We start from the raw sequence: 25,274 nt of genomic DNA on the forward strand, positions 1-25,274 counted from the left end.
ACCACTCAGGCCATCGGCAAAGCGATGAGCAACCTGGTGGTTCTGGACATATGGCATATTTGGCTAACTCTCACGGAGATGTGTGACGCAGAGAAAGCCACCCTCCTTGACACCCCAGTGTCGCCCGACGGGCTCTTTGGCAATGCCGTGGAAGGCTTTTTAGAGTGCTTCATTGAGGCACAAAAGCAGTCTCAAGCGATGAAACACTTTACCAAAAAGTAGCACTTCCCCTTTTCCGGCACACTATCTAATTCCGGTCAGCGCCCGGCAAAGAATCCATCTTTCGCTGCCCCAGCACAGCCAAAAGCTATGACTGAGCCGTCTGTGAAGTCACGCAAACCGTGGCCCAAGTGTAAGCCAACGGAAAAACCTGGCAGGGCAGCAGAAACGTTCCTGACATGCCCAGCCCCGTGAAAAGGAGTCCCCTCTTCCGCAATACTGTTCATCGGGAATGGGACATTGTTCAAAATGTTGCTTCTGTGTGTATTACTTAAAGATTGTTCTCACAAAATAGAAAAAAAAGCACCCATTGTACAAACGCAGGACGCTCACATTCTCAGAAAGAGGGCCATTTCCTTTTCACATATATACACCCCCACACATTATGCTCAACCGCTTCCCTATGGTGAGCTGCGCTCTATCTCCTATTACGAGTGAATCAATAAGCCCGATGTCCCGCTGCGCAAATGCGTGGTGAGCCCTCACAGACTGGGTGTTAAAAACGATTGAACATGGTTATACGATTCAGTTTGTATGCCGGCCAACTTGCTTCACCAGCATTTGGCAATCTGTGGTCCGACCACAGGATACGCCGATGTTGCGCACAGAGATTCACAGCCTCCTCACAAAAAACACGATAGAGACTCTCCCAGACCACGACACACACAGCGGGGTTTACAGCCATTATTTTCTCATTCCGAAGAAAGACAGTGGGGTTTGGCCCATTCTAGATCTGAGATGCTTGAATTGCGCGCTCAAGAAGCATGTACTCTCTATGTTTAACAAGAGAGTACATGCACTTTTTACGTTAAAAAATTGTTAAAATTATGGTTTAAAAAAAAAAAACTATAATCGGGCGTTCCCAGAATTCCCTGCATTACCCATCACATATTATTATTATTATCATTATATTTTATGGGAATAGTTTTTTCTTATTATTTTTCATATCACTTATCTACATTGGGGTGTTCTGTGTTATATTTGATGTAGTTTAATGTTTATTGCATTATTTTAATTTCACATATGTTACCCTGATGGTGTTTAGTGCTTGTGTGAGTGACACTGAGCACTGTCTCTAGATGTTTATTGGTCATTGCTCTTGGAAAGGCCACTACTGATGAACTTCATGTAATCATGTGCCTTACTGTAAATACAGATTTTTTTTTTTGTTTGTTTTTTTACAATTTCAGAAGGTTAACTCATTAAGTTTATATAATTTATAAATATAAACGGTAATGCACCGTAAAATATACAGGCATCAAAATTACATCCCATAAAGCCTGAAGCATGGTAACTATTTTTTACAGTGAATTTCTGCCAACTACAGCTGCCAGTTTTTTTTTACCATAAATTTAACAGGATTGTCTTTACAGAGTAATTTCACGTAGTGCGCCATGATGGGATATCGTTCCACATAGTGCTTACAGCAATGTCGAGTGAACTGATTCTAGAAGGAACATCCCAGGTTACACATGGAACCTCGGTTCCCTGAGATGAAAGGAACGAGACAATGCAAAAGCTGGCCGCACTACTACTTCAGAGTTTCAGAATACGAGTGACTCACTCTTGTTCCTCAGTCAAAAAATTCTGAAGAAATGGTTACCGAGCGCCCGCTTATATAGGCTGAATGCGCACCTACAGGGGCGGGGATCAGACACCATTGCCAATCAGAGAATTGGCATGATTGTATAAGGGTTTCAACACGGTCCTGTAGAAGGACACTCCCTATAGTGCTTACAGCAATGTCTCGTTCCCTTCATCTCAGGAAGCCAAGATACATGTGTAACTGGAGACATTCCTACAACAGTCAACAACTGCACAAGTTGACCCTGAACTAATGTTGCTCCCACTAATACTTAAAATGGTTGTTTTTCTCCTTCTGGATTGCTTGTTTCTGTAGTTTTTACATTGCTTCTTATGAAAACCGCAGTCCAGTGGCAATCAGAATCATCATAGGTTGCTCAGGATTTTTTTATATATATATAATAACCCATAATCATTTACTGTAGTCAAGACTAAGATTTGTGTGTAAACAGAAATTTCCTTTGAAAAACCTATACTCTGAGAAACTAGAGTAAAAAGTTCACTGGTGTGCGGTTGTATTGCAGGCCGAGCATAGCCAGCAACATCTGTAACAATTTCGCCAAATTATAATGACCAGCAAGTGCTCTAATTCTCGATGCGTCTTTAAAAACAGATATCATTTGCTTCCCCCCGCGCAGCCACAATGGTTTGCTCCACACCAGTGCTGTTTGTACAGTTAAACTGCTGCTTTTTCAAGTCATTGCGCCGCTGACAGCTCACCTTCTCACGCTCTCTAGTTGCTCTTTCCACATTTTTGATCCCTCTGATATTTTCACCGGTGAGTAGGCTACTTTCTTCTTATTTCTCTTTTCTTCATCTTATATCTTTTTAACGTCCTTGGGATGTGCTTGTATTTTGTTCTTATTTTGAATTCAAGTGACACTCATCTGAAGCCGGCTTTTAACGATTGCCTTCTTGGAGAGAGGGAACGTCAGGTTTTGGTTCACTTTTGGTTATTCATCGCGTCCGGCGCTCTTTTGACAGTGGAATCGATTTGTTTTGCTCAATGTCGCCCTTATAACGGCAGATGCTGCATCCTTTTTGATTGTTTTTCTTTTAACTATTTTCTCTTTTTATTTATCAGTCAGAAGTTTACATGTTGCTGCTGACGAATTACATCACTGAGAAATTATTGTTATTATATATAATTTTTTTTTCTTTTTTTTTTTTTTTTTTTTTAAATCCATTTCGAGAGAACGGTTGTGTTTCAAAGTTGGGGAGCGAATACATTTTGTTTTATTTGTCAATATCATACATTTTTGCCAGGGGAACTGATATGATATCCAGTGTGTTTCGGAGCGCTTTTCAATGCAGATCTCTGCAAACATTTAAAGACGTCTGGACTGTTGAATAACACCCTTGATGACTTTGTTGACCACATTGACTATGTTATACTACTGAGAGACCGCGAATTTGGGACTGCTGTACCAATATATTTACTTAATTTTTTTAATTGAGGTCTGCTTTCCAACATATTGTGAAAATGCTACAGTAATTTGTCTGTATGTGTTTTAAAACTCGGTGAGCTGCCTACCTAGACAGCATTTTTATCACATGCACAGCTGATGCCTAATAGATGTTTCACACGCCTACGATGACCAAACATGCATGTCTAGACAGTCTGTTGTAGTTGTTTGTTTTGTATTGTAAGTATTTTCATAAGTCAATTAAAGATTAAGTTTACTCCACTGCCCTATTTGAGGTGGTAAACCAACAGTTAATGGTTAAGATTTTTACTCATTAATGAACTGTGTTATGAATGTACATGCTGACATTATTAGGGGAAAGCAGGTGTAATTAACACTTTTTGCTCATTTATTCCCAAAATGTTTACCCTAAAGCTTTGACATTTTGACTAACTTAATTGAATCAGATACAATTAAACACAAAGGTCAGTGTTCATGCATTCTTATGTTGTATAATTGTAACAAGACATGCATTAGACAGACAGATAGATAGACAGATATTGTAGACAGACAGACAGACAGATAGATATTGTAGACAGACAGACAGATGATAGATAGATACTACAGACAGACAGACAGATGATAGATAGATACTACAGACAGACAGACAGACAGATAGATACTACAGACAGACAGACAGATAGATACTGTAGACAGACCGACCGACCGACCGATGATAGACAGACAGATGATAGACAGACAGACAGATAGATACTGTAGACAGACAGACAGACAGATAGATAATCAGACAGACAGACAAATAGACAAACAGATAGATACTACAGACAGACAGACAGATAGATACTGTAGATGGACAGACAGATAGATACTGTAGACAGACAGACAGATAGATAATCAGACAGACAGACAAACAGATAGATACTACAGACAGACAGACAGATAGATACTGTAGATGGACAGACAGATAGATACTGTAGACAGACAGACAGATAGATAATCAGACAGACAGACAAACAGATAGATACTACAGACAGACAGATACTGTAGACAGACAGACCGACCGACTGACCGACAGATGATAGACAGACAGATGATTGACAGACAGATAGATACTGTAGACAGACAGACAGATAGACAGACAGATAGATAATCAGACAGACAGATAAAAAAAAAAATTTATGAGCAGTTAAATATTTATGAGCATTACATTTCTGATTCTCGCCCCATACAATATCTTTTTCTACCTGTATGTACTCTAACATGAAATACAAAGCCACTGAACTGAAAAATAAAATAAAGCAACTGTGATTAGATCTTGTCAATGGTTATATTTGCTGGTTCATGTTTGGTCTGGTTCAAGTAGCACCTTTAAGGTCACAATTTAAAGTAGTCACCTTAAACATGCTTTTAGGATATAAAAACAAAAAATAATGGGAACACTTTAGGTCCCATTTATTAACATTTGTTAGCAACATAAGTTAACAAACAATGAACAATACATTTGTAGCATTTATTAATCTTGGTTAATGTTAATTTCAACATAGAGTAACACACTCAAAAATTGAAGTCATTACCCTTAATTGAATTTGAGAAAGTTTTTACAAGCAATGTAATTTTGTTCATTCAGATTAAGTCATTTTTATTGAGCCAACTTAATTTGGTTAAATTAGGTCAAATCAATGTACTATAGTAGTTAGGGCTGGGCGATATGGCAAAAAAAAAAAATTCCAAAAAAAAAAGTAAAAAGTTTTTTTACTTATGGATGATTTATGGTTCTTGATTCGATTTTCCTACATTTAAAAAGGTATTTTTCCAAAAAAAAAAAGATTCCAACATGATTCAAATAACATGTTCCTTATTAGAATGCAAGGCAAACTGTTTAGAAAAATCTAAGTTTTTGTTTCTTTATAGAAAACAAAGTTGTGTAACAAATGCACAAAGATGTCAACAGCGTAAAAGTTAAATAAATTAAACTCTAATTTATTTAAAATAGCACTGATGTTCAGAAATAATAGTATAAAATAAGAAAACTACAAAATACCTCAAAGCCAATTTAGGTATTTGTTATTTATTTATTTATTTATTTTATCTAAATCAAGTCCATCTAAAAAGTTAAATCAATATCTAGAAATAGTCATGTTTATCTAGAAAGCATTTTTATTATATCAATCAATTTGTATGCATAACCATAAACACCTGCAGACAGAGTCCAGATATCAGAAAAATTTGTATAGTTGAAAACACAAGCAAAAAACTCAGTTTAAAATAATGACGTCAGTCAGTGCTGTGACCATGCAGCGCCATCTAGAAGTACACACTGAGCAAGGCAGCGAAATGAAATTATATTGCTGTTTGTCAAAATGATCGCTTCACTTCCTAAATGTTGGCTATAAATGCAGTACATTTGAAACAAGTCACAGTACAAAGCAATAATTAGAGATCTATCTGAATCATCATGGTAAAAGTAGATGTGGATTGTTCTCTCATTTATAGTCTATCCATTATATGATTTGATATGAAGCGCCCATAACTGTCACTTATGTTCTAACACTTTATTATAAACACATACATTATTGTTGACATCTCAGAAAATGTAGCTTTGTGCTTTATGACTTACACAACCAACACACTCTCATGGTGAAATCATCAGGATTCGTACGACTATTCTAAATTTGGCTAATTCGTATGATATCGTGCGACTGCACTCGTTTCAATTCCTACGACTTTCACTAGAGCTAATGACGTTGCTGGACATATTTTCCATCTAAAACGCAACAAATAATTGCTTCTGTCACACACAACAGCTTCCTATCATGTTTACACACTCTACTGATCGGTTAGTTTTAGATAAGGGGTTTGGGTAAGGGCGTAATATTAATAAGTATGTCCTTAATGCCTTGTGCGCGGAACTCGCGCTTACTTCCGCATTAGACATCCGTGAATTTGCACGTGATGAAGTCGTACGAGTTTATGCGAACAACATCGTGCGAGACCATACGAAATAGCAATAGTTATTGTTTGATTAAGCCGGGGTAAACATGCATGTTGGATGAAGTCTACCTACAATCTCACTGTACAATTGTACTGGAAATATTACCAGCTTTTATATCGGTCTCCGCATTGTTAACCTATGTTACGTTGGAGCGCGTAGCTGTGCATATTTCCACACATGTTCAGCTTATCAGATTGAGGGCGACATCAAGCCAAGTGCTGTGAACATTTGTTTTTCTATTTTATATTCAGCCATTGGTGCATTGACAGTGTATCTAACTACAGCATCTGCTAATATTTTATGCAAAACCTCGATTCCACGATTGAAAAAAAAATAGTGTCAAAAGCATAAATTCAAATGAATCGAAAAATCGCCCAGCTCTAACAGTAGTTTTAACTCAACTTCATTATGTTAGTCAAACTTAATTTAATAATGTTTAATTACTTTTCTTTTGTTGGTCCAAAAAAAAAAAAAAAAATCCAGCATAACAGACTCTTTAAATAACAATATAACAGAACATTAAACACTAACAAATCCCCTGCCCAGTTTCATCAATGCTACAAAAAGTATTTATGTAATCCCAACTCAAATGAATTAAGTAAACTTAAATTTTACAAATTTAATTGGATAGAACACAATGAAATCAAGTTGTTACAAAATGTTCCAGAATTGTGTTGCTTTAGTCTATTTTATTAAGTAGGTTTTTTTTTTTTTTTTTTTTTTTTTGTGTGTGTGTGTGTGTACATTTTTTTTTTTTAAATCAAAAAGTTCTATATGGTAGCATTTGTTATTGCACTATGAACATGAACTAACATTGAACAATTGTATCTTTGTCAAATGGACAAATGGAACCTTATTTTAAAGTGTTACCAAAATAATTGAGTAACTGTTGCTACTTTTTGAATGACTCTTCATTACTAAATGAAAACAATGAAGTAGCAAGTGGTGTGAAGTAACACACAACTTTATTTGGAGGTCACACCAAGAGTTTTAAGGACATTAGATTGAAATAAATTTTCTCCCTGTATATGTTGTAATGGCATGCTGTTCTAAACCGGTATAACTTTCTTTCCTCTGTGAATCACAAAAGGAGATGTTAGGCAGAATGTTCGCCTCAATCACCATTCACTTTCATAGTACGGAAAAAGGTGCAAAATAAGTGTTTCACAAAGAAAATCATACCAGTTTGGGTTGTAAATAACAGAGTATTCCTTTAAAGCAGAGATGTGAGCGTTGACTGAGTTTTTTTGTTAGATTTCTGCTGTTTTATGTTGGTCCATTAAGGTCTTTCTCGACATGTACTGCCGTTAGCTTATCTAGGGCATTAGTTGCCGACGTCAAGGACAGCCAACTCAGGTTGACCAGTCACTGCTACTGAATTCAAATATCAGACTGCAGTAATACAAACACTGAATGCCTCATTATGCAATTTCGAAAAAAAAAAAAGTAACAAACAAAATCAGAAATTAGCTTTTTAATTAAGAGGCTGTATTGGCCCCCAATATTGGCAGCCTTTATGAGGGCATATTCAGTATTTTTTAATACCGATATCTGTCAGCTATAGGTTACTGTGGTGTCTGCAGAGGCCATAAACCCATAATCTGATAGAATATTATAGTGGTCGATCTATATGGGCTTTAAATGGCTGATGCCGATACTGATATCTGACAGCTGAGAGTGGCTGAGGTCTGATATAATGATATATAATACTATAATAATATAATTTAATGACAGCAAATTAAATGGACACAAAAGTGCTGAAATTAAATTAAATGACCGGTTTTTGCTCCCACATATTAAATATCTGGGGCATTTTGGTGGCATTTTTGCCATAAGCCACACTGAAAACAATTTGGAGTGAGGTTAACTTAAAAAATAATAAATAAATAAAAAATAAAATAGGAAACAATTTCCACACAGAAATTGCTTGTAAATTTACTTGTAAAATAGACCATATTTTCAAGTAAAAAACTACACACAATTTTTAGTAGCTTTAATTAGAACTTTTCAAGTAAAGTTTCTTTGCAATACACTTTCAAATAAATTTTACTTTTTGTTTGTACATTTTACACAAGCAATGTAGCACTGAATCAAGCCATGCATTAAAAGTGTACTGGCATTTCAATGCTTTTTTTTACATATTTAATCATGTACCACATGACACATGGAAGCCTTCCACAGGGAAGCTTGATGCATGATTTGTGGTCTATAAGACAACATCACCTTGCTTTAATGGTCATAGAAACAAGATCCAGAGCTGCACACACTAGGGTTGTCACAATACCATAATCATATTGTACGATACTATACCAGCTAAAGTATCACAATACCACACAATGTTAATTCTTAATGCAGTTTGTCATAGCAAAGGTGGTTCTTAGAAACTAGCCATTCCACTTGTTACTCCGGGAGTGGTGAAAATAACTGATGGATTAACAGAGAGAATGCTCAAATGGACTAACTTGTTACCTAATAAATTGTTTGATGTAAAAAAAAAAAATAAAAAAAAAACCTTTGCTGCATCAAAACAGCCAGTTCAAACGGCAACAGTTTTAAACTTTTGTTCCATTATTTCTGCGATTATTTGAATGTTGGTTACATATAAAGATATTGTAACATTGAAAAGAGCAGCTATTTCATTATTACAACCGCTTCCACACCTCTCTCCTGGTAAACAGCAGCACGAATGCAGATTATACACACACACCGGTTTGATCACACGGCTCAGGGACATGATGAAATCGATCTAATCATAAGTGCGAAGTTACCGCCACCATGCATTTGTAACTGGAAAAAATTAAACGAGTACAACGTTCGATTTTTCAGATAATCGGTAAATCTTTAAATGTTAAGACAAAGCATTTAGGTTAAATGAAGTGGCACTAACCCGTGTGTATTCTGCAGAAGCAGTGGGATGTGTTCGAAGGTGTTTATAAGGTTGCTGGTGTTTCCCCCTTTGGCTTGAAATCTCTGTTAACAATCACGGCAGATGGGTTTTCCCGGTCTCATTAGGCAAAACCTAAAATAATTCCAAATCTCATTACATGAACTTTGTTTTAAAAAGCTTCTCACTCTCCAAAGTTTTATTTAAATCCATATTATCCATTAGGAGACACAATCGACAAATTAACATGTTGGGATTCGGACGTGTGTGTTTGAAGCATGGTTAAACCACACATTGAAAAAAAACCAATACCATACAAAGGGCAAATTCTAAACAATATTTTGCGCTGTTAAAGGGCACTGCGTGAAGGGGACGCCACTCGAAAAGACTACATTTTTAATGTTGCTGCAGACATAGGTCTGATTCAAATGAAGGTTTTAGCGAAAATTATATTTACTACTGCACATACAACATAACATATGGTACTACCTTACTGATGGTATTACCACTTAAAAAATACCGTTGCACTGCAATTATTTTTAAGCTTTAATATCGCGATACTATCGTAGCACTGGTATACAGTGCAACTCTAGCGCACACAGACCTCAACACTTGCTGCATAAAACACGATGATGGTAACAATCAACATATAATTTCTTTGATCATGAACAGGTAACTTTAAGTAGAAAATAAACTGCAAACTTCACAAAACAAGAAGTTACCAGATGTAACAACAAAATCAACAATGAAATTGGTGTATGTCAACTTGCAAACAGTGAAACTATGCATCTCATTAATTGTTCAAGCCTGCTGATAACACCAGCTTTGAAAAGTTAAGTAAAATGTACTTATTTACCTGTGAAATTTACTCAGATTAGCAAATAAATATGACAAGGTTTTCTCAGGATTCATACAGTACATGATGATGCATTGTAAAGATAACAACCAATCATAAATAATATTTATTTATGAGCTAGAGCATTAGTTTTTACATGTTTTAATTGAGAACAAATGTAGAATTGACTTAATATTTTCAAGTTTACACTTTAATTCAATGTAGAAAGTACTTAATTCTTTCTACTCTTTATTTCACCACAATTTTCAGTGCATGGTTAATGCCAGCCACACATTAATATGACCTACAAATTAGATCTATTATTCTCTATTATGAGGCAGTAAAAGTTTAGGTATGCAGACAATTATACTACATTTACATTAATATACATTAAACATTATCCATAGAAAATGAATGAGAATATTATAAGCATAAGTGATTAATTCATGTAGGGAGAAATTTGTTTACACCCATAGAAGGGGGGTTTGCTATTCATATTAATTACTTTTGGACTTCTAAAAGTTTATTGTATATTGTTACAGTCATATGTTGTGTCTTTGTGAGCACTGTTGTAATGAGTGACAAAGGTATGCTCAGTGGCAAAGTACACCATGTCTGATGCTAACTATAACCCAGCTTTAAGTAGTTAGCACCACTAATGTGACATCGACATGGCAGTTGGATATATTTGGATTAGCTTGCAGCTTTGTCATGAAAAGATATTATTAGTGAATATCCTTTTTTTTTTTTTTTTTTTTTTTTTTGAAAGTGGCGAAAATTACTTGAAGCCATCTAAATGTCAGGAATATTAAAGTGTCATGGGTATTTTTAGATTTTTCATATTCATAATTAGATTTTATTTTTTTTATTTAAAAAAAAAAGTGATAAAACTAATTAATTAGTTCAGTCAAATCAAGTCCATCATGGATTGGAAATTTAGATTAAATTAACATCACATTTTTATGAGTAAATTGGCAGTTGCGCTATTAACACACTGTAGGTTGCTTTGATGTGTAATGAATTCAGTCAGCCAGTCAGAGATATTCATGACCTCATTATTTCTCCCACATAAACTAACATGCTCTCATAGTGCATGCAAACTGCCTAAACAGCCTCTAATTTTTCCTGTGAATTACATTTATTAAAACCTCTTCAAGGAATTGGGCCATTTCATTTCAGATATATGGCAGTGGGTTTCAAAAGTTCAAGAGTCCACTTGTTAAAATGCTTCTATTTAGCATCTTTTGTCTAACTTAATATTTTTTTCTCATGAAAGTTATACTATCAACATAACAATTTGAGTGAAAATAATTTCTTAGTATTTGTCCCCCTTTTTCTTTATGCCACTCGAGTTGGCATTGACTCCACAAGTTTGTGTAAAACCTGATGGACAATGTCACAAATTTGCTTATTTGATTAGAAATAGTGCAGAATCGTAAGTATTTCTTATTCATTTTACATCATAATGTTTCTTTGATAACAGTTTTACAAACCCTAAAATTGTCTGTGTAGTTCCAGGTTTAAATTAGACTTTGAATCTATTTTTTAAATTTTGCACCCCATCGTATATGGGAGCAGCACTCTAATGTTTCCACTTCAGTATTTTATGTTATCTTACAAATCTTTGCTTTGCCATGTCAGTTAATGTTTCCGAGTGAGGTTTTGAGAAGGATCCGTTGCGTGACTGTCAGTGGTTATTGCAGAAGGGGGCAGTAGGAGATTGTATGATTGGAATGCTTCTCAAATGTCACCGTCGGTCACTACCTAAACAACTAAGCCCACAGCAAAGCTCTTGCAACGCATCCAGAATTAATCACCAGAACTGTGCTTGGAATTGTCATCCTCCACTACAACATTTGGCCAACCTTGATGTGAAACAGGCTTATATTTGTCAACATCTATATGATTAAGATGATGGAATATCTCAAGTTGCTAATGCTGTCAGTGTAAGTTTCCATTAGGCATGACTGGGAAAGAGGGGGCACACTGTAACCTCCAAGTGTTAAGTCAGTCACAGGCACTGGAATGACAATATGTCACATTTTTTCAACAGAAAAATTAACTACCATATTTAGGGCAAAATAGCTTTTGGGCTACTCAGAAAACATTTTTAGTAGTGATTGACATGGCAATCAATATATGATCAATATTAGTATAAGACATGGGTATTTTGAGTAATTTTGTAGTCAAGTACTCCAACACAAAATAAATCTATTAAAATCGCTTACTTGACATTTAGAATTTAAAAAAATATTCCAGTTTCAATACAAGTTAAGCTCATTCGACAGTATTTGTGGCATAATGTTGATTACGACAAAAAGGTATTTCAACTCGTCCCTCCTTTTCTTTTATTTAAAAAAAATAAAATAAAAAAAAGAGCAAAAATCAAGGTTACAGTGAGGTACTTACAATGGAAGTGAATGTGGCAAATTTTTGGATGGTTTAAAGACAGAAATGTGAAGCTTATATGTAACAGTGCTCTTCTTAATGGAAAGGAGGAAGCGGGAGACGGCGAGATCCAAATTAATAGGTACTTTTTCTAAAAACAAACTCGCTTTTCAGCCAGCTTAAACCAACACTCTGTTAATAGTCACACAGTCTCAGTGTGTGTGCATTAATGTCTCTCTCCTCACTGGCGTCTAGCTCGCTCTTAAAAACCGTCTCCACTCTCACGGCAATGACAAACAGCTGTTAGAGACAATCATTGCCAGGTGATGATCCTTACCATTCTCATCTCCTGATCTTGCTCTCCATTCACAAGCCGGTGCTCAACCACACCCCCACCACCACATTATAATTTTATTAAAGCACTTACATGAATTCTTCTGTTAAAACTCATATATATTTTGAGCTATAAAGTTGTTTAAATTGTCCTTTCTTACAGTCATTTTAGGATGTTTGGGCTTTAACTTTACACAGAAAAGGTTAGTTAGTGATTTTATCACACTAAAATCATGTTTACACGCATATTGTTTATGTCTTGTGGCTATACTTTTGAAAAGTATTTTAATGTTCAAAGATTGGTCCCCATTCACTTCTATTGTAAGTGCCTCACTGTAACCCAGATTTTTCCTTTTTGTAAAGAAAAAGTGGGACAAGTCGATTGAGTTTAACTTGTATTGAACCCGGAATATTCCTTTAAGTAAATAAAGATTATGACGTGTTCAATTGATAGCCTATTGGAGTTTTCACAAATGTCACCCTTATAGCTGTTTCAAAATAAGCTTCAACAACATTTGAACCATTTTTACTTATAAAAAATTAGCATTAAACATGAACAACAACATCTAGAATAAAAAATGACAAAACATACATTTCAAGCAGAGGTTATTTAACAGAGTCTGGCCACTTCTATTAAAATTAATGGGAGTAATTGGAATGCCCAACGGTCAACGGATGTAGAAAGGAAGTCCCGCCTTACAGGTAAAAGAGCCAATAACCTTTAAGATACAGACATTGCCTGTCGATCAACTGCATGCGCATTAGCTATACAAGCCATGAAAATTGCGGGAATTTGGTAAAGAAGCACAATTTATGATTCCAGTGTTGTCAGATTTTACTGCTGATTTGAATTGTTCTTTGATCCTTATCTTGACCATAAGTTTTTGAGATTTCGGTGTTCGCTGCACTTTCATGACTAGAAATAGCTCCCCGAGAGCGTTCTAAAGATGGCAGCCAGTGAAGTCTTCTGAAGCGATATACAATCACTTTAAATAATGACAGAACTTTTCATTTTTGGGCGACCTATTCCTATAACAAAATCATGTATCCACAGCCATTGAGTTCACATTGAGAAAGGTGAAAAAAAAAAAAAAACGCTTCCTGAATTCAGCCTCTGTCTCCATGACCAAGGGTCTCGATATATGCATAACAGAATTCGATGTTCATCGAGCACAAGTGTACACAAAAAACACATTGAAGATAAACACCACACGTTGTCCCCGCATAAGAATGCTGGGGCCGTTGTGGCGAACCTGCTTGCTCTCAATTCCTCTCCATGTTCGTGCATTCTTTCCCATTCTATGCCAGGGAAGATGGTTTATCTGGCATCCTCTGCTGTCAGTACATTCAGAGTGACTGTTTTTTATAATTGCCTGATCGAATTCAGCTTCTGTCTCCATGACCAATTCACTTAGGTCACTTGATCGTTTCACTCAGTTCACTCTCTTTTAGAAATAGGGGCAATAGAGGAGATTCCCCCTTCTCAGAGAGAATGCGACTTTTACAGCCATTATTTTCTGTTCCCGAAAAATGATGGCGGCTTGCATCCCATTCTGGATTTTGAGACGCTTGAATTTCACTCTAATGAAATGTCAATTCAGAATGCTGAAGCAGAAACAAATAATGTCACAAGTGCAGCTTAAAAATAGATTTGAAGGGCGTTTATTTCCATATATAGATTGCACTGAAGTACAGGTGCTTTCTCAGATTTGCTTTCGGGGCAAAAGTATCAATTTTGCATCCCGTTCAGACTTGCACTGGCACCACACACTTCCACAAAATGCATGGATGCAGCTTTGACGCCCTTGAGGCTTCAAGGCATCCGCGTTTTGAATTATCTTGACGATTGGTTGGTGTTTGCCCACTCGGAGTCTTTGGCTGCCCAACATCGAGATGTCATTCTCAGCCATTAAATCTAGGGCTTTGTGTAACCTAGACAAGAGTGTCCTGTTGCCAGGGCAACAGACTCTGTTTCTAGGGGTGAAGCTGGATTCACGAGCGATGCGTTCTGTCATTTCGCCAGTGTCTAGCGATGTTCAGAGTGTGACGCATTCTCCCTGCGAGAACATTTCACAGGCTTTTGGGACTCATGATTGTGACTTCCGCTGTCATTACCCCAGGCATGTTGCATGCGAGACCTTTTTCAGTGCTGAATGAACTCCACAAAGGGACTTCAACCACTGATGCATGCATTTAATCTCCTTAAAATGGGCGCTACCGAACTCCGTTAACATGGAAATGGACCTGCCTTTTGATGTCGGGCGTTCCGTTTGGACAGGTGTATCACCGCAAATTTATAACGACAGACACCTCCCTCCACTGGTTGGGGCGCTGTATACGAGGGTTGTCCAGCCTAGGGGGTTTGGACGGGCAAGCGGAAATATTGGCATATAAACTGTCTGGAAATGTTCACGGTGCTGCTGGCGTTAAAGATTTTCCTCCCGGAGATTCAGGGCAGCCATTCCCTCATCCGGTTGGACAACAGGACGGTGGTATCCTACATCAGACGCCAGTGAGGAGTGCGTTCTCATGCCATGCTGAGACTGGCACTTTGCATTCTTCTGTGGGCATGGGAAAATGTGCTGTCTCTATGAGCCATGCATGTCCTGGGCCGGTTGAATTTGGGGGTGGATCTCCTGTCCAGACAGGGCTTGATGCCCAGAGAGTGGACATTATTACATCCTCAGATTATGGAACAAATCTGGAAAAGGTTCGGCAGAGCAGAAGTGGACCTGTTCGCTTCGAGCGAGAGGGCACACTGTGCCCTCTGGTTTTCCCTCTCACCCCTGGCACTGCTGGGCTTCAATGCATTGGTGCATCAGTGGCTGACAATGCATCTTTACACGTTCCCACCAATCAGTCTGCTGCATGCAGTTCTGCAGAGAGTTTGGGAGGATCAGGTTCGGCTTCTGTTAGTGACGCCGTTTTGGTCATCTCAAGTATGGTTTTCGATTCTGGTCTCTCTCCTGAAGTAAATGCCTTGGGAGATTCCAGTCAGAACAGACATGTTGTCGGAGCAGCATTTGGAAACCCTGGCCAGACTTGTGAAAGTTATGGGTATGGCCCCTCAACGGGACACTCTTTTGAATGATGGGTTATCCCTTGCTGTGGTTGATACCATTCTGAATGCTAGAGCTCCATCAGTTAGAAAACTTTATATGTTCAAGTGGTGCATTTTCGCTTCGAGGTGAAAGTCCAGTTCACTGCCCTGTCAGTACATTGCTGGATTTTTGCAAGAGCGTTTTGGCCCCGGGGTTGCCCTAGCAATGCTTAAAGTCTATGTTGCCACTATAGTGGCTGAGCATGCGCTTATCAATGGAGTCTCTGTCTGTGGACATTCTCTTGTCTCTCGTTTTATGCGTGGGGTACGCAGGCTTAGACCTTTTCGTCCTGTCTGCGTTCCCTTATGGGATTTATCTGTTGTTTTAGAGGCGCTCTCGGGTGCTCCGTTTGAGCCCTGGCAACAGTTGCTGATAAGTTTTTCACTCTTAAAACGGCCCTGCTAGTAGCATCGGTGATTTGCATGCCCTGTTGATCAATCCCTTATGTATGGCTTTTGTGCCGGGGTGCTTAAGAGTGGTGTTAAGACCTTGTTTGGGCTATTTGCCCAAGGTCATTTCTACATCATTTCGCTCGCAGACTATTAATATTCAGGCTATCTATCCTCCCACATTTGAGTTGGAGGAGCATGAAAGACTGCATATGCTTTGCCCAGTTCGAGCGCTGTGAGTTTATGGTGACCGTTTTAGCCAGTGGCGTAAGTCAGAGCAGTTGTTTGTGTGCTTTGTTGGCCGCAACAGGGGTGTTTCAGTGTCCAAGCAAAGACTGTCTCATTGGCTTACTGATGCAGTTTCAGGTGCCTACAAAGCACGCGGTTTACCTTCGCCTTCGGGTATTCAAGCCCATTCTATGAGGAGCATGGCATCTTCATGGGCTTTGGCTAGAGGTGTATTCTTGGAGGACATTTGTGTGGCGGTAGGGTGGTCCTCTCCGCATACATTTGTTAGATTTTATAGAATCTGGATGAGGGTTTGACACATGCTTCCCAGGTTCTCTCTGTTGGAACAGGAGTAAACTCATAATTTTCTCTGTTTTATTCAGACACTTTAGCTTGCTTTTGTCACACAGGCTTAGACAGTTGGCAGCTACTTTTCGCATGGCGTGAATGTTTATCGTTCCCAATGCGATTATGCAGCTTGTGTTCCTATGAAAGGGAACGTCTCATTACACGAAACATAACCCTGGTTCCCTGAGTGGGAACAAGATGCTGCGCAAGCTGGCCATACTCTCTAGCAGCTGCATAGGCTCGTGCCTTCCTGCAGAAAATCGGACTCAATGGCGCCAAAGCAAGTGGTTTTATGGAGCCCATGACGTAGCTCCCTAGGGGCATCATTTAAGCACCACCAGCCAATAAATTGGCATGATTGTACAAGGGCTTCAGACCTGTGATTACGCAGCGTCTCGTTCCCACTCAGGAAACCAGGGTTACGTTCACGTTTTTTTTTATTGTTGCCCGCCAGGCAAAGACACAAAGGAAAATCCTATTGCGATATTCAAAAAGTGTTTTTACAAGTCTAATATTTAAAGTTGATTACTTGATTACTCGTTAACATCCCTAATTACTGTAGTATTGCTCATATTTAGGGTTAGGGATTTGACAGCTTGATCTCATGAAGATAATGTAACTTTGGGGACATTTTTGTAAAATTATATTAAGTGGTTCATTACACGTATTGCGGCAAATCTGAGGTGAAATGGCCACTGTGTGGTGCTAAAAGTGTGGTACATTTTCTCCCAACCAGATGAGGTTTTTAAGGAGCTTAATTGAGTATAAAATGAACAAAATCCAGCCCCCTTACCCTTAACCTTAAAACCGTAGTGTCATAAAAAGCAAATGTGACATCAAAAACACAATTGCTTAACATCATTTTGTGGTGCTTTTATGACACTTTTGGCTGTGTTGACTCACGTGCTCTTCAGTAATATACTCCAGTACTTTGCATAGCAAGTTTAACACTTTATCAGTTAAGCTACCTTGCAACTTGAATAAGCATGTAAATATAGTTGGTTATGTCTTGGAAACTGTCACCTTACAAGTCATGCCCATAGTAAAAATGTTCATATGGCATTGTATGAGGAACAGGGCAAAAAGTATGTGTTTATGAACTGATAATCTGATTTGTGTGAAAATTAATAAAAGTCAATGTTGTTTTAACGCCTCTAGGGTTTTTTTCACCAGAAAACTGCTGCAATACATTGAATTAGCCATGTAAATGTAGTTTTGCCAAAATTTAGGCTAGGTATAGTAACGTTTTTGAGACCAGCTTGAAGTTTTGCATCACACATTTTCATCAGAAAATTAAAAAATCTAGTATTGTGTTCATACGTTAAGCTGCAGAAATCATGCTGCTGTATGTATTTGCTTTATTTTGAACTGCAGGATCCCTCACGCACACCAGGTCACAAGTTCTGGGACCAAGCAGCATATCCAGACCCATCCTCTGGTCGCAAAGAGAACTAAGAGGTACGTGCAGTGTTGTTCCCCAAGTCACAGAGTAGGACTCTTCAAATGGACTAAGCTCTGTTTGATCTGAGTTGAAATGTTATGAGTTCAGCATTTAAACTAACAAATATTAAAAAGGATTTATTTTCATTTTTTTTTTTTTTTTTTTTTTGCCTAGAGCAGCATGTGTGTCCTCTGCAAATACTAAGAGGGGTTTCCTACAACCATTGCAGCCATTTACACACACAAAAGTGTAATAAGGGAATTACTCTGGTTTTAGATGCATTAAATGGACCTAGTAATGGTTGAGAAAATCCTATTGCTCTAAGTTAATTTCCTTGACTCTGTCATACAGTTTATTATAGCATGTTTTGCCACTTTTGTCATATTTTAGTGGTTTATCACTTCAAGAGTAACAGAATGTTACATTTTAAAAGTCACTAATGAGATCTCTTTACAGGGCTGGTACTAAGATGCGATCTTTGGTGGGGCACTTGTACGTTTGGGGGGGCAACGTTGAATGCCTCTTGATCGTTTCGCTCCTGTTTTAAGCCTCAGTCTTTCCGAAGAGATCTCAACAATGTCTCTAACTGTGCTCAGATTTGCCAAGATACCAAAGTCTTGCATCAAAAGTCAGAGATTTCAATATGAACTCAAACATTTCTCATACCAATTTATCTGAGCTATTTTGTCCACTAGTGATCAGCCTGGGCAATATATTTGCAGATATTCGGCCATTTTGAGATTATTTGTTTGTATATCTTTTAAATCTGTGTAACATTTGCAAATTTAGAGTGAATGAAACTTGGAATTTTTGATGCATGTATATAAAGTTATCATTTATTTAGCAACTGAAGAGCTTAAAATTGTGCAATCTTGAGAATATGATTTGCGAATTTGTTTTCAATGTGGGTGGGCTGATTTTAGATGAACTGAGCTAAATGTGTTTGGCATGAAAATCTTGAATGAGCATTAATTAGTGGAAACATTGCAACAAGGTCAACTCAGTTTGGCATTTTCGACAAGAATGTCTGGAACGAGTGAATGTGCATCAGAGCGGAGAGCAGTGGATACTGGCAGTCATTTGAGCATCTCTCTAACCAGTAACAGCAAAAGAGACGGCACGTGAATTATAGGTACACCCCTGAAAATTTTATGAAAATGTTATTCATGCATTCAAATATGTCAAACATCACCCGCAACATTGGCCAGGGAGCATGACGAATCCTGCTAAATAGGAGAGTAGTGAGGTCGACTATTTTATATTGAATTTTTCTTTTTTTGTTTAATATTTTGAGCTGCAGTGCTTTAATTTGTGTGCTAATTACAGCATGTTGTGCTTAAGCTGTTAGACTTTTTTTTAAATTTTTTTATTTGGAATGCCCAATTCCCAATGTGCTTTTTAAGTCCTCGTGGTCGTGTAGTGATTCGCCTCAGTCCAGGTGGTGGAGGACGAATCCCAGTTGCCTCTGCGTCTGAGACAGTCAACCCGCGCATCTTATCACGTGGCTTGTTGAGCACGTTGCCACGGAGACATAGCACGTGTGGAGGCTTCATGCCACCCACCCACCCACGCGCCCCACCAAGAACGAACCATATTATAGCGACCACGAGGAGTTTACCTCATGTGACTCTACCCTCCCTAGCAACCGGGCCAATTTGGTTGCTTGGGAGACCTGGCTGGAGTCACTCAGCATGCCCTGGGATTCGAACTAGCGAGCTAGCGAACTCCAGGGGTGGTAGCCAGCGTATTTTACCACTGAGGCCCCTGTTAGACAGTTTTTATGTTAAAACTATAAAGTTCCATTTGTCCTCATTTGTCATTGAATAATTGAATAACCCTTTCTTTTCTTTACAGTCAGTTGTTGATCAAAAACAACAAAAAAGGAAACTTAATTCTAATCACACATGGCACGGATGCAGTAAAGAAGCCGTGCAACTCCACTCTCTTTAATATGCACTCGACCAAAACACTTCTGTGAGACGCTCTCTGAACTGCTGCTATTCTAAAGGAGACAGTACTGTTTTAGCTGTTTTACCTGGATTGGTATCGATTCTTTTAGATGGATCGGGTATTGGTCCGACGAGCCCGATCCAAATCCGATACTGTGTGTTAGTCATGTTCGTTATTCTCAAGCTCCAAAAATGACATAAAAGAACCAGTAAAACACCATTTAAGTCCAAAAACGAGAGGGCCAAACAGGAGAAAAAACACTCAGAATTACAATCCAAAGAATGACAGGACTTAGCAATGAACAAACTGTCAAACGGGGCTAAATACACAGCAGTTGATTAGTATGATGAGAAACAGGTGATGAGAATGAGTATGTGTCAGTATTCGGGCGAGGAGGACCTCTGGTGGCTATTTCGAGGTATTGCAGTAGAAGATGTTTCAGAGCCCCCGTATTGTGAGTGGCTCCCGACATGAACAGAACTACCTCAAGAGGGTGTGCCTCAAGATCGTAGGGAGGGATGGGTGGGGTGATTATGATGAAAGTCCTTAATGAGTGAGGATTCCAGTATATTATCCATCAATACCCAGGAACGCTCCTCTGGACCTTAGCCCTCCCAACTGTCTAGGTATGGAATTTGATTACCCCTTCATCGTGAGTCCAGGAGGGTTCTGACCCAATGAGCCTCCTCTCCATGAAAGGTGGAGGAGATATGATAATTAGCTGGCAGCTGAAGCTTGTAGGATACAGGAGTGATTTGTCTGAGGATTTTGAAAGGTCCTGCATACTTTGGACTTAGTTTCTTTGAGGGAAGTCCGAGACTTAGATCCCGAGTCAACAGCCACTGACCCGGATTAAGGGAAGGAGCTGGTCGATGGCGTAGATCGGCCTGGAGCTTTTGCCTTTGTACTGCTCGCTGGAGATGGACATGAACCGAATCCCAAGTGCATTCACTCCGCGTCAACCAGTCGTCCATTGCTGGTACGTCAGAGGGGTCACCTGACCAAGGGAATAATGGAGGTTGGAAACCCAGGATGCACTGAAACAGCGTATGACCAGTAGAAGTCTTGACCAAAGAGTTCTGTGCGTATTCCGCCCATGGAAGGAAGCGACTCCAATCGTGTTGATTGTCGTAACAGTAGGAGCGCAAAAAACATCCAATCTCCTGATTGAGATGTTCCGTCTGTCCATTTGAATGAGGATGATACCCAGATGTGAGACTAATGTTTATATAACATTTTTGACAGAAGGCTCTCCACACGTAAATTAGGGTCCATGATCCGAGACTATGTGCTCGGGATTAGGGTCCATGATCCGAGACTATGTGCTCGGGTAAGCCAAAGAAGCAGAAAACATAGTGGAAAATAGTCTCAGCAGTCTTTAAGGCTGTGGGGAGTTTTTTTGAGAGGGACTAGGTGACATGCTTTGGAGAATCTGTCAGTGATTACAAGAATAGCAGTGTTACCTAGGGAAGTGGGTAAATCCATAATGAGACCAGGGGCGTTCGAGGAATGGGAAGAGGTTGTAATTGACCAGCAGGTGCCTGTTTGGAAGATTTAGACATGGCAATCCTTTGCATACGAGGTTACATCGGCCGGGAGAGTGGACCACCAGAATATATTTTTAACCAATCTGATGGTTCCCTGGATTCCCGGGTATCCTGAGCTGAGTGAGGTATGTACACATTGCATGACGTGAGAGTGTGCAGACTTGGGGACATATGTTTTATCTGGTGGACAGTTATTGGGTGAGGGATCAGTGACTTGAGCTTGTTGTCAAGTATCTCCCATCTCACTGGAGCAAGTAACAAGGTGGGTGGAAGGACGGTATCTGGTCTTTCCCTGATTCACGGAGAATTGTGTAGTCGAGATAGTGCGTCGGCTTTGATGTTTTTAGATCCAGGTCTGTAAGTGATAGTGAAATCAAATCGAGTGAAAACCAATGCCCAACATGTCTGTCTTGGATTCAGCCGCTTGGCTGCTCAGATATATTCCAAATTTTTGTGATCCGTAAGGACTTGAAAAGGATGCTGAGCTCCCTCCAACTAATTCTGCCATTCCTCGAACACAGCTTTAATTGCCAGCAGTTCACGATCTTCCACATCATAATTCCGCTCTGCGTGTTATAGTTTGCGTGAAAAGAATGCACGTGGGTATAACTTGGGTGCTATATATATATATATATATACTGTATATATAGTTAAAAATATGCAATATTATATATGCAATTTCAAGAATTAATATTTATTGATAGAATACATGGAATTTGTAAATTTTTAAAAAGCTAAATTTAACCAGAATGATGAAAAGTTAATGATACTGTAAAGGAAAATCTGTAAAATGTACATTTCGTAATATACATTAGAAAGGTCCCCTGTATAATTAACAGCATCAGCTAGGAGAGAATGTATCTCATATGTAAGCAAAATGGACGCAATAACTGAAATATACACAAATTAATTGGAATTTAATCAAATCGAATTGAGAGCTTGTGAATTTAAATCAAATTGAATCTGAAAAACTGTTTATTAATACACAGCCCTAGTTAAAACCCTTTCAGAAAAGTTGCATTTTTAAATTCATCCGCTCTAAAGCACCACTGCTATAGCTAAGCACAGACGGACGTCTCTGGTCTCATACTGTTTTTTGAGCATTTCGCCACAAGCGTTGCGTTTTGAAGATGCTCTGTCAAGTTAAATTAGTCTTGAGACCCCTGTGTTCTGTTCCAGTCCATTGTACTGTCTAGCTGTTTTTGAATGCAAGAACGCATCTTTTGTAAATGCCCCCTAAGAAACACTGCGCTCAGGTGAACCAGCCCAATTATACAGGGCTTCCTAAAAGGTATGATTCATTCTGAAATAAAGCCCATGTTCATATTCTTTCTTTCTTTTGTGGTACACAAAAGGATGTTATAGAGAAAATTTGCAATGAAAGTGAATGATGACTCAGACTAACATTTTACCTAACATCTCCTTTTGCGTTTCACAGCGGTAAATAATGACATAATTTTCATTTTCAGGTGAGCTATGCCTTAAAGACTTTAAGATGAGGCAACTGAAGTCGTTGAGGCAACGCACTTCCTCTCGAGTTTGAAAAATGTGTAGTTTCTCACATCCCTTACAGTAAATATATCCAATGTATTTCACGGAAATAAGCTTTGAATGCTATACCAACATGGGCAGCCTGTGGTGTATTTACAGAAATAGTCCTGTGCATTGTAAAACAAAACAAAAAAACACATGACAGTGGTCAGTATTGCTAGATTAAATTATTTTTTACATGATGAAAATCCTATAAGCTTTAGGCCAAATCGTCGGTGTATTATATATTGCTGTGTGCTTTTCTATAAATGATAAATATCCTTTTCCTGCAGTATTTTCTGTATAAAAAGCTGATGTTGCATGACCTCTGCCATGAGTTATAGTTTAATTTGGGCCTCTCTCTCTCTCTCTCTCTCGTGTGTGTGTGTGTGTGTGTGTGTGTGTGTGTGTGTGTGTGTGTGTGTGTGTGTGTGTGTGTGTGTGTGATGTTTTACACACACATGCACTTACACCGCAACCTCCACTAGCTCTTACTCTTCCCACCAGCTAGTCTATAAAAAAAATATGTTTTTAAATAAAACAGAAAACAAAGATTCCGAATGAAATATTAAACATTCTGGCACCTTAAGGGAATCACTGCATGTGTTAGACTTTATAATAAGGCTAATTTCAATTCCAAATCAAATTTACAAAACTACCTTTTTTGGCTCGGAAAAGAGATGGAAAATGCAGCACACTGTAAGACTTGTAGTTTCAATGTGTTTTCAAAGCCAAGTGTCTTGAACTATTCAACCAATTTCTTAAAATAACAGCATTTTGTGATGAGTGCAAATTTCGTGTGAGCATGCCACAGCCTTTTCTGCTTAACATGACCTCAACTTAATATAATTCCCTGCCAGCAGCCATTATAAAAAGATCCACATTCTTTCTTGAAAATAAAGTATTTCAGTACTGTCACAGTATTGGTCAGGAAAATGCATGAAAGGCATGTTTTTATATTGTAATAAAGCTCCGCCACACTGCGTATTAATTCTGATCATATAATTATAAGTGCCAAGTTCCCATTTTTAAATGGACACCTGTGACTTTCTCAATGTCCCATATGACAGAAAAGTGACAAATTCGATTTTTAATATCTCAGTTTTTTCTCCTAGACAGTAAAATAGTAAACTCGCATGTGTCTCCATTTCAGGATGGCAAAAAATTTAACATTTATCGATGTACAGTGGGGAAAGCACATACACTAAAAACTATACCCATTTATACACACCAATGTAAAAATTAAACTGTCCCTCACATTTGCATAAATGCATTGGGGGAATTCCGGAGTTATAAGTAGGAGGGAAACTCCACTACTGCAGTGCAATTCTGCTGCAGGTCACGATAGAAAGCTATGGGAACAAAACCAGCAACAACTCTGGAATATCTGGAAATAAAGCAAAACAACAGGGAATAAAAATAGTGAAGTGTTCCTCGGATACCGTGTTTGTTATTTTTCACAAGCGTCGTGGGAAAATTATGTTGCTGTGGCGAAAGCTGCTTACTGACCGAGCCGCATGTATACAGGAGTAAAGAATATGTTGCTTATACAGTGTATGTAAAAATGGAACGCTACTTTCTCACAATACACCGCTTTCTCGCAATAAGACGCTTTCTAGTGTCCATGTAAACTAATTTAATGTCTCAAGCTGCTCAGATTTGCCAAGATGTCGAAGTTTAAGTCTAAGACCAAATTATTTGAGCTGTGCTATCCATATAATGTTTTTTTTTTTATTTACACTCTTACTACAGTATATGTCAACAATTGTCTCATTTGTGTCTATTTTTATTCTAAGGAATTTTAAAAGAAACATCTGAGACATACTATAGTACTTCGAGAAGTCTTTATACTAGAGGTCTTCTGAGCTATGAAAGAGCAACCTCTGAGCAATAACATTTCCATTTGGGGAAACATATACTATACTTCATATATTAATAAACTCTGAGACAAAAACTTGATATCACAGCAGTAATACAGTAACACAAGACACTAACTTAACATTTATTTCAAAAATAAATAAAAAAACAAACACTAAAAATTGACTTCATTTTTGGTGATTCAATTCAGATGGTCTTTG

At 38.2% G+C, this 25,274-nt stretch overlaps 1 protein-coding gene across 1 annotated transcript in view; it reads left to right on the forward strand.

The window, feature by feature from the left end:
- Nucleotides 1-2,440: 2,440 nt before the first annotated feature.
- Nucleotides 2,441-25,274, forward strand: part of LOC127445963 (RNA-binding protein Raly-like) — a 171,491-nt gene continuing 148,657 nt past the window's right edge. Inside the window, exons 1-2 of the mRNA XM_051706505.1 lie at nt 2,441-2,581; nt 18,103-18,186. The gene's annotated coding sequence lies outside the window, so the exon portion shown is untranslated. The remainder of the gene's footprint in view (nt 2,582-18,102; nt 18,187-25,274) is intronic.

Source organism: Myxocyprinus asiaticus, chromosome 9, assembly GCF_019703515.2.
Source record: "Myxocyprinus asiaticus isolate MX2 ecotype Aquarium Trade chromosome 9, UBuf_Myxa_2, whole genome shotgun sequence".
Lineage (NCBI taxonomy): Eukaryota > Metazoa > Chordata > Actinopteri > Cypriniformes > Catostomidae > Myxocyprinus > Myxocyprinus asiaticus.